The sequence below is a fragment of the Cryptomeria japonica genome, chromosome 1, assembly GCF_030272615.1.
Source record: "Cryptomeria japonica chromosome 1, Sugi_1.0, whole genome shotgun sequence".
NCBI lineage: Eukaryota > Viridiplantae > Streptophyta > Pinopsida > Cupressales > Cupressaceae > Cryptomeria > Cryptomeria japonica.
The window spans coordinates 391718346-391733312 of record NC_081405.1 but is presented as its reverse complement, the minus strand read 5'-3'; positions in this window follow the sequence as shown (position 1 = coordinate 391733312).

The window sequence follows — 14967 nt, the reverse complement described above, 5'->3', positions numbered from 1 at the left end:
TTCTAGGTCCTTGTAGATAATCTGGCCATGCACAATCATAACCTCTTTAATAACCTGAGAGTGGTCATCCACAAATTTCAATTGGCTCTAGGTCCTAGTCAAGGGCCCTCGCACCTTCAAAGGCACATGTTTACCTAAATAAAAACACCTCTGGTAGCCTCCACCCCCTCTCTAGTAACATCAACACCCTCCACTAAGGTCTTACCTTTCTTTTGCTTCTCACACTCCACCAGGATCTAAGCTTTGTCATTCAACAAGCGAAGACCCATGGAATTTCTCTGGATAGCATTCTTGCTAGCATTGACCATCGTGTCGAGCTGACCTTATTAATAAATCTCTCTAGCTTACTATTTTTTTCCTCTTGGTCCATTCTCATGGACTTCGCATCCATTGCCACCACCTAAATCAAATCCAACATCTTGTACTCATCCTTCTCCTTACCCCTTTTTCTTGTACTCTAAAAATTATCCATCCTATTGGAAAGGGAAAACAAATTAGCTTTAATGTCATTAATCTCATAAATAAGCCAATTGTCCTAATTGGTATGTCCTTTAGTAGCTAACATGACCAACATCGCAACATCATCATAATCATTCATAGGATTATCTTCAAGACCATCCTCCTCTAAAACCCCATTGGAAACATTACCAATCTACAAGCCATCATTTTGAAGCTCCTCCTCTTTATCCACAACAATCTCCTCATATCTTAGTTTATCAAAGTCAGGCATAGTCTCAATACCCACAATCTCATTCTCTTTTTCCTCCTTGCTACCTCTCCTTTCCCTTTTCACATGCTTACCATTAGGTCTCAAAGACTCCCAAACATTGAAACTCTGGTAAGGCCTAGGTTCCATGATGCAGAAGCATCCCCGGTTCACAGCAATCTTGCATCAACCAAAAATATTTTCTTTTTTGTTTGTTTTTTGTTTGTAGTTTCAGTTTTCCTTTCTGTGTGTCTCGGTTTTGGCTCACCGGATCCTGTGGAGTTGGATTCTACTTGAAGACTTGATCATCTTTCTTGCTTCCAAACCGTATCTAATTTGGATCACTTTCTGGCAAGATATCGTTGTCGATTTCCATGACAATCTCTTGTTATCGGTTGTTCATTTGTTACCGGTTGCCTAAGACCTATTCTGGTGATCTACCAGAACCCATTCTGAAGCTTGCGGAGCCTTTGACGTTGATCTTGATGTTTCTTGGCATGTGGCCAACCTTCTACATTTCATCCTTTGGATTTTCCGGAGGAATCTCTTGGTGGAGGCCGACCTTATTGTTTTTGAACGTTAGCTCTTGTTCTTCAAATTTTGATCCTTTTTGGGCCGACTCAATCCTCTGGATCGATATATATATTTGTAATCATGCTTTAGAATGCAATCAATTTAAGATCAATAAGAATCAGTCAGAGATAGATTGTGCCTAGAAGATAGATCTTTCGATTCAAGGTCCTAGTGTGACTTATTCTACCAGGCTTGTGCGCCGGTATGTTGTAACCTGGTTGTTACCGGTTGGATGTAATCAAATTTCATGCAATAAAACTATCAGTTATGTATTGCCTCCATCATATCTATATGTTTCCGTTGTGTTTACTCTTGCTGACCAGTCTGGACTAATCTCCTTGAGCTCCCTCCTCACTGGTGACTGCTTCAAGTGGTATCAAAGCGATCGTTTTGGAGGTTGCATGTCCTGATTTTTTTGGTAGGGTGGCAGATTGCGGATCCGACCTACAATTGTAGAGAACTAGTGTGAATCAACGATGTGAAGAGGAACTAGGAATGGTGGAGTGTGTGGGAATGCAAACCATGTTGTGATGGAGATGTTGCGAGGAATAGAAGCCCGGTTAGAAGTCGTGGAGACAACCCAGAGAAGAGGCCAACATATTGAGGATGTGAGTGAAGATGAAGGAGAAGAAGCCTCGATAGAACAAGTGAACCTACCGGCAGTTGATCTGGATGAAGAAAGGTTTTTAAGGATTTTGAGTAGGACAAACACTAAACCTCATTTTACCCCACCGGAATATGATAGGAAGTTAGATTTGGATGAATTGATGGATTGATGGATTGGATCTCGGAGATGGAGTATTTTGATTTTGAAAACATTGTAGAAGAGAGGAAGGTGAAATATGTCTGTACCCAGTTGAAAGGTCATGCATCTCTTTGGTGGGAGCACTTGCAAGTTGATAGACAGAGAAGAGGTAAAGAAAAGATTAAGACATGGGATTGAATGATTGCTAAGTTAAAATTAAAGTTTATCCCGGTGAATTATCAAGTGGATTTATTCTGGAAGTTGCAGAACCTGAGACAGAAGGAATCTAGTGTGAAGGAGTACACCGAAGCATTTTACAAGTTGAACATCAAATCCGGACATGTTGATGATGAAGTTGAACAGATTACAAGATATTTGAATGGATTGCGGATGTCTATACAAGATGAACTCAGTATGATCAAATGGGAGAGTGTTGAAGAGGCTTACCAGTATGCACTAAAGGCTGAAGAGAAATTGAACAAAAGACATGAGCAGAGACAGAGAGGTAGAGGTGGAAGGTTTACCGGAGGAAAATTTCTAGGAGGAAGAGGATATACTGGAGGAAGAGGAACCAGTACAGATCAAAAGAAGGACAAGGAAGTGAGCAAGGAAGGTAATTCATACCGGAAGGATGATAGAAATTTCTACCGGAGGAGAGAATTGGATGGTTACCGGAATGAGAACTTTGGAAGACAAGACAAGAGGACATTTAGAGGAACCTGCTTTAAATGTGGAGGAGAAGGACACCGTGCATTTGAATGTAAGAAGATGGAGGATACCATAAGAATAGCAGTAGTGGAAGAAAACCCCACCGGATCAGACAATAAATCAAAGATGGAGAACTGTTGATGACGAGGAGAGCTTTGTGTCATACTGGAGGAGATCAAGAACCCTTGCAGATGAAGAACCTATTCAAGACCAGATGTAAGTATCTGGTAAGTGTTATAAAGTTGTTAATCATAGTGGTAGTTCAGATAATCTTGTTTCAGAAGAGATGGTGAATAAGTTGAAATTGGAGAGATTGAAACACCCTAAGTCTTATCAGATAGCATAGATTTAGGATGAACATAAGTTGTTAGTAAGTGAACAATGTTTAGTAAAATTGAAAATTGGGAATTATCATGATGAAGTTTTGTGTGATATTATGCCTATGAATATTTGTCATCTTTTATTGGGAAGACTTTGCAGTTTCATAGATAGGCAATACATGATGGGAGGAAGAATGCATACACTATTGTGGCTAATGGGATGAAGCAAACCTTGTTACCTTTGGAGGAACCTTTGAAGAATGAAGTCTGTATGAATACCAAAATCTATTTAGTAGATGGAAGGAAACTCATGGATGGACTTAGACATGAGAATGTGTATTTTTCCTTAATTCCTAAGAAGACTGAGAGACCGGAACCGGAAGGAGAACACTCGGTAGAGATAAGATATTTCCTCACAGAATATGAGGACATCATTTCAGATAATGTACCTGATGGATTGCCGCCTGTTAGAAGTATTAGTCATTGCATGGACTTGGTTCCCAGAGCTAGTTTGCCTGACAAAGTTGCACACCGGTTGACACTAGCAAAAAATGAAGAACTAAATAGACAAGTGTAGGAGTTGTTGAAGAGAGGTTTGATCAAGGAAAGTTTGAGCCCTTGTGTAGTACCAGCAGTATTAGCACCTAAGAAGAATGGAGAATGGAGGATGTGTACCGATTCAAGAGCAATAAACAAGATCATAGTGAAATACTAGTTTCCTTTGCCTAGGATGGATGACATAATGGATTGTTTGAGTGAAGAAAAATACTTTACAAAGATAGATTTGAAGAGTGGATATCATCAGATCAGGATCAGAGAAGGTGATGAGTGGAAGACAACATTTAAGAGAAACGAAGGACTATATGAATGGTTGGTGATGCCTTTGGATTGACTAATGCACCGAGCACTTTCATGAGGCTGATGAATGAGGTATTGAAGAAATTTTTGGGTAAGTTTGTTATTGTGTATTTGGATTACATTCTGATTTACAGTAAGACAAGAGAAACATTTGTTGCAGTTAAGACAAGTTTTATAGAGGTTGAGAGAAGAAAATTTGTTGATCAGTATCAAGAAGTGCACTTTCATGAAGGATAAGTTAGTCTATTTAGGATTTGTGATATCTGAGGATGGTTTGAAGATGGACCCTGAGAAAGTGAAAGTCGTTGTTGAGTGGCCTACACCGAAAAGCATTGGAGAGGTAAGATCATTTCATGGATTGGCTAGTTTTTACCGGAAATTTATCACAAATTTCAGTTCAGTTTGTAACCCTATGACTGAGACCATGAGAGGAGATCAGAAGGAATTCAAGTGGACAACCAGAGCAAACAAAAGTTTTGAATTGTTGAACCAGAAAGTGACTAACCAGCCTATGTTGGCTTTACCGGATTTCAATAAGGTATTTCAAGTGGATTTTGATGCAAGTGGAATAGCAATAGGAGCAGTTTTGAGTCAAGAAGGGAGAGCAGTAGCATATTTTAGTGAGAAATTGAATGATGTCCGAAAGAGATATTCAGTGTATGATCAGAAATTTTATGCCATCGTTCAGGTCTTGAAGAAATGGAGACTCTACTTGTTTCCTAAGGAGTTTGTGTTGTATACACATCATCAAGCTTTGCAATATTTGAACAGTCAAAGTAAGTTGAATCAGAGACACATGAGATGGGTAGAATTCTTGCAGTTACACCTTTGTGATGAAGCATAGAAGTGGGAAATCTAAAAAAGTTGTTGATGCATTGAGTAGGAGAAGGAATTTGCTGACAGAGATGAGAGTGACAGTATTAGGTTTTAAAGATTTGAAGACCTTGTATGATGAAGACCCAGATTTTGCAGAACCTTGGAAAGCATGTAAAGAACCGGTTATGGTTGATAGGAGCAATTGGTTGGATTATTTAATTCATGATGGGATGTTATTCAGGGGAGTCCAGTTATGCATACCTAAGAGTTCCATGAGAGAGAGAACCTAATCAAAGAGAAACGCAGTGGAAGTTTAGCTAGACATTTTGGCATTGATAAAACAGTTGCATTAATGAGTGAGATGTACTTTTGGCCCCAGATTCATAAGGATGTTAAGAGATATGTGCAGAGTTGTAGATTTTGTCAAGTTGTAAAAGGTAGTAGTCAGAATGTGAGGATTGTATAAACCTTTGACAGTATCGGTAAGACCTTGGGAGGATATAATCATGGATTTTGTATTTGGATTGCTAGTAAGACACCGAGACGGAATGAATCTATATTTGTGGTAGTGGATAGATTTTCAAAGATGGCTCATTTCATACCTTGTAAGAAGACATCAGATGCATTGCATGTAGTAGACCTATTTTTCAAGGAAGTGGTGAGATTGCGTGGATCACCTAAGAGCATAGTTTTAGACAAAGACACTAAGTTTGTTGGCTATTTTTGGAGAACACTTTGGAAGAAGATGAAGACAAATTTGAAGTTCAGATCTACTTTTCATCCACAGACTGATGGACAGACAGAAGTAGTTAACCAGAGTTTGGAAAACTTGTTGAGATGTTTAGTGGGAGATAAAACCGAAAGTTAGGATTTGATCCTTGCACAAGTAGAGTTTGCCTATAACAATTTCGTGAATAGAAGTACCGGAAAAACACTTTTTGAGATTGTTATCGGAGTACATCCTAGAGGAATAGAATAATTGAGAGACATTAGCAGTGAAGACGGGAAGAGTTCAGAAGCAGAAGAATTTGCAAATCACATGGCAGCATTGAATATTCAAGTTAAGCAGCATTTGGAAGACATGAACAACAAATATAAGGAGAAGGCAAATGAGAAGAGGAGACATAAGGAATTTGATGTTGGCAATAAAGTGATGGTGTAATTGAGAAAAGAGAGATTCCCAGTTGGAACTTATAATAAGTTACAGATGAAGAAGTTTGGACCCTGTAAGATTTTGAGGATGTTCAGTTCTGGAAATGCATATGAAGTGGAGCTACCGGATAGTCTAAGTATTTTGCCTATATTTAACATTGCAGATATTCATGAATACCATGAACCAGAATTCAGTGAGGACAGTGTTGCAAACCTTGACAAACAATTACCTCAGAAGGAACCAGATTAGATTGAAAAGATTTTGGACAGTAGGATGGGCGTAGTACCCAGAACAGTTAGTACAAAGAATATCTTGTGAAGTGGAAGAGCAGACCAGTTAAAGATTCATCTTGGATTTCTCAGGCAGAGGTAGACCACCTTGGTTTTCCTCTGAACCCAGCAAAGTGAGAGGCTCACTTTTTCATTAACCCCAGATGTCTAATGCAGGAGCATCCTCGGTTCACAGCAATCTTGCATCAACCAAAAACATTTTCTTTTTTGTTTGCAGTTTCAGTTTTCCTTTCTATGTGTCCTGGTTTTGGCTCACTGAACCTTGTGGAGTTGGATTCTACTTGAAGACTTGATCATATTTCTTGCTTCCAAACCGCATCTCATTTGGATCACTTTCCGACAAGATATCACTACCAATTTCCACGACAGTTTCTTGTTACCGGTTGTTCCTTTGTTACCGGTTGCCTGAGACCTATTCTGGTGATCTACCGGAACCCATTCTGAAGCTTGCGGAGCCTTGGACATTGATCTCAATGTTTCTTGGCATGTGGATGACCTTCTACGTTTCATCCTTTGGATTTTTTGGAGGAATCACTTGGCGAAGGTCGACCTTGTTCATTTTGCACGTTAGGTCTTGTTCTTCGGGTTTTTATCCTTTTTGGGCCGACTCGATCCTTTGGATCAATATATACATTTTTAATCATGCTTTAGAATGCAATCAATTTAAGATCAATAAGAATCAATCAGAGATAGATTGTGCCTAGGAGATAGACTGTGCCTAGGAGATAGATCTTTTGATTCAAGGTCTCGGTGTGACCTATTCTACCAGGCCTGTGTGTCGGTATGTTGTAACACGGTTGTTACTGGTTGGATGTAATCAAATTTCATGCAATAAAACTATCAGTTATGCATTGCCTCCATCATATCTGTGTGTTTCTGTTGTGTTTACTCTTGTTGACCGGTCTAGGCTGATCTCCTTGAGGTCCCTCCTCACTGGTGACTGCTCCATTCCATCTCACTCTCCACCTTCCTAGGTAGGTCCCCAATCAGACTAGACCTCACCAGAGAGACAAATTCAACCTCATCGTGATCAATTTCAAAATCTTTTGATCATGTATGTGAAGGGATTTTCTTAGTTTTCTTGTAGGAATCTAACTTTTTCCTATTATCAATATGGTAATAGGCCTCCTCATCCAACACTTCATCCTCAAAATCAGTGGACATGTTAAAAAATAAATTCTGATATTATCAACATACGCAATTTTGTGTTTGCCCATCGGTGGCTTCGGGGAAATGGACACAAATTTAGCCACCATGCAGCATCAGGGAAGTAGGTCTCTTCTTATGATCATTGACGCAAGTAGTAAGAGACGACACCAAGTAGAAAAATAAATAAACTAAACTCTTGTGACAAATATGGTTTAATAGAAGAAAATGGTGACCAAAGAGACTAGCAAAGTTCCCATCAAGAGTGAAATACCTCATAATAACTTCCACCATTTCAGTCTAGAGAGGTTTTATGGTGTTGCAGTTATAGCCTCCCAACTTATGCCTTTTCACCTTATCGAACTCCTCTTCTTTATAGAACAAGAAAATGGCCTCCTCAGATGCTTTAATGATCTCTATAAGCATTTCTACCATCACAATTGAGACTAGTAACCTTCGTAATCAAATCCTCCAAAACAATCAATTCCATCCTATACACAGATAGAGTACCATTCTTCCAACCTCTCAAGAAGGCCTTGGTAACCAACAATTCATGGCTATGGAGCTTTCCATCAAAGGAGTAGCCTCACTCGTGAAGATATTACCCCAAGTAATGGGGTTTTTCTGTCACTTTTCATAAGAGTTTGGCTCCATTTTATACATGTCACCACCCATAAATTCAAGAGGACCACCCAAAAACTGACAAGGCACCACAAAAGAGAATGAATTACAATAAAAAAAAGAGGAGAAAGAGACACCCATAATAGTGGCGAGCAAAAGGAAAGCAAGGCATAAAACACCCACAATCTGTGTGAAATAAAGGTTGAAATGGTAGGAGATAATCATGATCAATAAAGACAAGGTCACCTTAACATCCAAACAATAAATGGTAGGATTGAGAAGACTTCCCATACCCCAAATCCCTAAGACAAAATCTAGGGAGTAATGAATAATCATAAATAGCCATAAAACATCACCTTAGCATTTGCAAGCCTCAATAAAAATCAAAGTTTTAATCTCAAAGGCGATGGAGTCATTAACCCCCCCCCCCCCCCCACACCAAGTATAGAATCTCTAACAACACTAACGTTGAAAAATAATCCACCACTTGGTTTCCCTCCTTATAGACATGAGAAACAAAACATTCATCCAAAGACTTAATAATATCCAAACAATCCAAAATCATGCCTTGAATCATCTAGCTATGTTTTTGAATCCCTCTCAAACAATTGATGATGTTCATGGAGTCCCCCTCGATCCACACCTTTCTACAACCGTTAGCAAGAGCGAATTTGAGACCAATGTGGGCAACTTTAGCTTCAGAAAAATGGTTTATCTGGTTGCTCATCAATGTTAATCTTGATCCAACCCCTGGGAGGATCTTTCCAAAAACACTATCCCTAATTTGTTTAAAGTTATGGAGAGGAATTAAAAGATCACAAGAAAAGGCGCCAGTTCTAAGCTATCGGCCTATCATAATCAAAGATTGACACCTTAGGACTAGAATGGGGCACAATGGGAAGGCTAGCAAGCAAGTTCTCCTTAATGGCTAAACAAATTTTGAAGGCCAACTTGTGAGCATGGCAAGCTGCATCTCTAAAAATTCTATTGTTTGTTTCTTTCCAACACCTTAGGCAATATGAGGCATGACAAGAGACCACAAAAGACAAAGAGAGGGGTTACTTATGAATAGAAGCCACCCATTGCAACCACCCCTTAGAAAAAAGAGCTTGAAAAGACCTAGTTGACGTTATTGAGTTCTAAGAAGTGCGACCAAATCTCCAAAACATATTTACAACCAAAAAGATTATGGAAGGAATTTTTCGCGTCCATCTCATAGAAAAAACATTTGTTAGGGATCAAAAAAACCCTATTGCATAAATTATCAATGGTCAACACTTTGTGTTGTGCTAGCAACCAGAAAAAGATGTTGATTTTAGGAACAAGCTTAGGGTTCCATGACACTGCCTAAAATGGGGAGGGCACACACACCTCAGCTTGAAGGTTAAAAGAATTATACAGTAATAAGTGACCATCTGAAGAGTGAGCCCAAACCCCTCTATCATCCAATAGAATAGAGGGGATATGAATCTTGGGAAGAAGATGTTGCAGAATAGAAAGAGTTAGATCCAAAATAGCTATTTTTTTCTAGACACCATCAATAATATAATCAGCAACCCAACGACCAACCAGTGTAGACATCACTTCGAGGAGCAGCCCAGGGAAAATGAGCGACGGAAATCCCCGGTTCACTAATCCTCCTAGAACAAAATATTCCTACCATTCCCTAGAGACCATCTTAGGCCTCTAGAGACAATGCCTTTGGACTTGAAGATACAATTCCAAAGAGAAAAGCTTGTTGGAATCACTTGGTCGTCATGAAGAAAAAAACTGATCAAATCTACCTAGATATTGCTATTGATGATATTAGTCCACTCATTTTTCATCAAGCTTCTTTAGAGTTGTTTAGCAAGCACGGCATAATTAAATTCTCTAATTTATCTTATCGTTAGACCCCTAAGCCTCTTAGATGGAAAAAACTGATCCCAAACAACCATGTGCATCTGATTCTTATCCTCCATACTAATCTATAAGAAGTTCAGCTGAATTTGTTCAATCTTAAGTAAGAATATTTTAGGCATCGAGAACAAACTCATAACATAGACAAGAAGGTTATGAAGAGAGGCTTTAATCAATTGCAACTTACCAACTTGGCTCAATTGAGCACCTTTCCAACTCGCCAATTTCGATTGGAAATTATCCAACAAGCCAAACTAGAAGGAATCTAGAACCAAATTAGGGCATAGAGGTAACCCTCGGTAGGTAGAAGGTAATTTCGCCAAAGAGAAACCCAAAATAGAAGTGATCTTATGTTTCCTTCGTTCAGGCGTGTTTGGGAAGAATATAAAAATTTTGGGCAGGTTGATTCTCTAGCCAAAAGATACCTCATACTTCAATAGGATACCTTTCAAACATTTAGCTTCTATGATTGAGGCTTCTCCTATGATATTAGTATCATCCACAAATTGTTGATCTCTAAAGAAGAGGAAGGAGAAAACCCTTTTAGATTCCCAATTGTTACTGGTTTTTGGAAAAACTTGTCCAAAGCTTCTACCATAATAATGAACATGAAAGGGGAAATAGGATCTCTCTGCCTAATAAACCTCGAACTGCTAAAAAAAAAAAAGAGGAGTCATTAATGATAATAGAGTACCTCAAAGTAGACCTGAGTTGATCAATAATTTGCACCACCTTGTAGCCAAAACCAAAAGCAAACAAGACTTCTAGGAGAAATTTCCAATTAACTCTATCATGTGCCTTGAGGAGATCCAACTTTAACAAAGTACCCGCGTTTTTGTTGACCGAGAGAGAATGAATATTCTCATGCACAGTGTGAATGGTATCAAGAATCTGGAAACTAGAAACAAACCCATTATGCTAAACATAAATTATACACGGAAGGACCTCCTTAATCCACAAAACCAACAACTTAGAGATGATTTTATAAATAGAATTGCAAAGGCTAATGGGTTGAAACTCACCAAAGGAACGAAAACCAACAAGAATGAGAACAATAAAAGTAGTATTTAACCCCTCGGATAAGGTCCTACTACCAAAAAATTCTTTGACAACCCAAGCCACATTTTTTGCTACAATATCCCAATACATTTGAAAGAACATTAACTATTTGGTCCCAATGCTTTTTTGTCTTCAAAAGAGAACACAACATCCCAAACTTCTTCATCAGAAGGAATCTTACTAAGAGATTGATTCATATCCTCATAAATTAGATTAAAATTTTCCCTAAGAAACTGGTCTTGACCCTCCAAATCAAGGTTATGTTCATCAACAAGCAGATTAGAAAAGTATTTTGAAGCCACTAGAATGATGTCTTCATCCTTATCAAGAGTAGCTCAATCATGAAAAAGGGATTTGACTGTATTCAAATCTTGATGCTTCAAAGTGGAAAGATGGAAGAATACCATGTTGAAATTTCAAAGCTTTGATACCATATTGAATTTTCAAAGCTTTGATACCATGTTGAATTTTCAAAGCTCTGATACCATGTTGAATGTTGCAATAGAAGCTGCAAGATCAAATGGCAAACAATAACACCTTCCACAAACAAGAGATGCATAAAAGAATGTTATATTACTCAAAGTAAAAGAATACACAATGAATTACAATTGTACAATGAGGTGTTTATAAAGAAAGCAAAGAGTAAATTTAGCAGAACTAAAGTGCAAGCATGAGGAACTAAATAAATCTCAACTAATTCTTCTTATTTACAAATAATATCATGATGGCTAGATAAAAGGTTAATTTCTTGCTCAATAAATCTAGGAACAACACCATTAATCTAGATCAAATTCTGGACAGCATCAAAGTTTTTCTTAATCTTGAACTTGGAATGGAAAATGTGACCAAAGGTAGATTTATTCTAATGCACCACATTAGATTTCACCGAAGCCAACTTCTTAGCAACCCGAAACATGGCCAAACCATCCACATTCACCTCCTCTCCCAAATTTTGCATCTAAGACCCAAATGATGGACCCACCTTCTCAAATTTGAAGGGGAAGCTCTTATTTCAACCCACAACATCAGCATAAAGAGCGATAGCGAAATGGTCTGAACCCAATCTAGAACTTGAGCAAATAAGGCATAGGAGTAGGATAGCATCCAATCAAGTGAGATAAGAGCCCAATACAATTTAACCTAAATGAGATTCTCACCACTATGCATATTATACCAAGTAAACAATGCTCCTTGCAAATCTAAGTCCAACAACCCTTGCAAGTTAATAAAGAGTAGAAAATACAATCTACTATCATCAATCACCTGAGAACAATCCTTTCTCCTATCATCTCTTAAGGGAGTGTTAAAATCCCCCATAACCACCCATCTCTCAAACCGGTAAAGAGATTTAAAGGAGGACAAGGAGCTCCCTTATTATTCGAAGCATAAATACTGGAAAAAATCCAAAATGGGTCACAAGATGATTTGAATCAATGTAGATCTCCACACTATTAAATTTCTTAGGATTTCAGAAAGTAGCAATGCCACCAAAAGCACCATCAACATCACAACAATGAAGCTCACAATCCTTATACAGAAACAACTCAATTATATTCAATTTCTCACTCTGCATCTTGGTCTCTTGAATGAGAAAAATATCCATTTTGTGGTCTCTCACCGTATTAATAAAGAGATCATTCTTATGAAAATCCTCATCCTTGTCAAGAGCAAAGGTGGAAAACGAAATATGGACATGACGAATGATAGGATAATGAAAGTTACCCCCAAGTGTGGAATGCAAGAAGTTCATATATTACGCATGATGCATTTTTGCCAAGTTTTCATCATGGTACTTTCCCAAGGCACCTGTTTGCCAAGTTTTCACTAGAGGATGAACTTTTTTTCTTTTCTTTTTTTTGACTTTTTGGCAGAAAATGGACACGTGATGGGGATGGAAGAAGGACTCAAGCATCTTGTTACTCAGATAGTAGCCTTGACAAATGGACCATGACTAATAAAAGTATACTAAAAGACATTGGCAGGAAGGATAATGACATGGAAATGAGATGAAACTAAAGTAAGGATTTATGCAAAGGATTGGATTAGAGGTACAAAAGGATGGAAAATATGCATTGGATAATGGATAGGGTATTGGAGAAATTGGGCTTGACCAAATGGAAATGTTGGCAAGATCAACATTGGCACACACCTTGAGGGGTGGTGGATTGATGGAGGAAAAGTGGATTTTGAATATTGAGATTTGGATGGAGAAAAGGCTGTGGATTTTGGGACATAAGGACCCAAAATGGATGAAGAAGGTGATGGAGGAATAGATTTGAAAGGTTTGGATGGAGGAATAGCAATTTTGGATGCCAAGTTGGATTTTTCTTTAAATCGTTGTGCTTCAAGGAGCTTCTTAGGGATCCACATGGTTTTTGATTTTTCATTTTTGTGTGGTTCCTTGGTTTGCATTGCTTGCGCAAGGGATTTAGGAACCCATATACCCGTTAATTTGAGCAATGGGCCTTTATGGCCTTTTGGATACCTCTTTTTCTTTTTGGATCATATTTTGCTTTGTTTTGACATGTCGATTAGATGGGACATGTTGATCCTTGAATACATGTAGATTTTTGGACTTATGACTTTTATGCTTGGCATCCAAATTGCTTGGAAGGGGAAAAGAATGTGTGGATGGATAGGAAGGAAATGGAGGTCGTTTGGATGGATGGAAGGTGCTCAAGGATGTGTGCCTTTGTTGATACTACATAAGGGACGAAGGGACATAAGGACCTAAAATGGATGGAAGCAATGAAGGGGAAGGGATATGTTTGGATTTTGATGGAGGGATACCAACGTCTTGAGGAATGTCACTGAGGTCATGACCATTAGGATTTTCTTTGCTATGGAGAGGTTCCTGCTTATGAAGGTCTACCCCTTTGCCTTTTTGAATATTTTGACCCGTAGGATACTCTTTTCTTTGGGAAGAAGATGTGAGTCCATTATGAGGTGGATATGATATGATAGGAATGATGGGATCATGAAGCGGATCAGACTAGACCAAAGTGGAGGAATCCATTGTGCCTGTAGGGGGTTCATGAACATCTTGCACCAACATGTTAGAATCATGAGGAGGATCAGGATCACTAGGGGGGTCAGGATCAATGGCAGGCTCTTCATGAGATGGAATTGGAGGAATAATGGGATCATTAAAGGAAATGAGATCTTGGAGCGTATGTAGAGGATTAGGACATGGAGATGGAGGAACAAAGGGATCTTGTGGGGGATTTAAAAAGATAATTTGATCTTGACAAGGAGGAAGATCATTGGGTTCCTCTTTAAAGGTTCTTTGCTCTTGGATTTCAATGAGATCATTAGGAAGAATGAAAGGGATATCTTGACAGTGCTCAAGGAGTGGGATGCCAATAGGACTTGAAAAAGTGTTGTGTTCTTGGATAGAATGGACAAGAATAGGGGGATCATCAAAGGAAATGAGATCTTGGTCAAATGTAGTATGTAATGGAAAAGTTTTAGGGTCTTGATCTTGATCTGTTTCAAGACTTATTTCTTCGTGTTTTGAATCTTCCTCTTGATATGGGGTTGGACTTTTGATATACACGAGGGATCCTGGCAAGGAATAAACGTTTTGACATGAGAGAAATGGACTTTGTATGGGACTCTCTGCAATAGATTTGATGGGAAATGAAGTGCATGGTGGTATTGGATCTAACATTTCTGAATAGTACAAGGGATTGGTATAAAGACATAGATTATCATGTATTTTTGCTGCAGATAGCCCTTGGGATGATGCATTATTTGATGTATCATTTGATAAGGATGATATGGGAGGTTCTTGCAAATTTTCAAAAAGTGTAGGAATAGATGCCACTGGAGAGTCAATTTTCTTATGGGGGGTGAGCCATTGCTCGACATAGGTGCATGATTTTGATCTTTCTCAAAAAAATCACTTAGGACATCTACAACATTCCTACAATCTTTCAAGATTCTCGCCTTACCTGATTCAAATTCTCCTTCCCTCCAAATGACAAACTCCATGAATTGAAATTTCAATTGATTAAACCTTTCATTGTTAGAGGAATATATGTGTGAAAGTATTTCACATAATTTTGGACAAC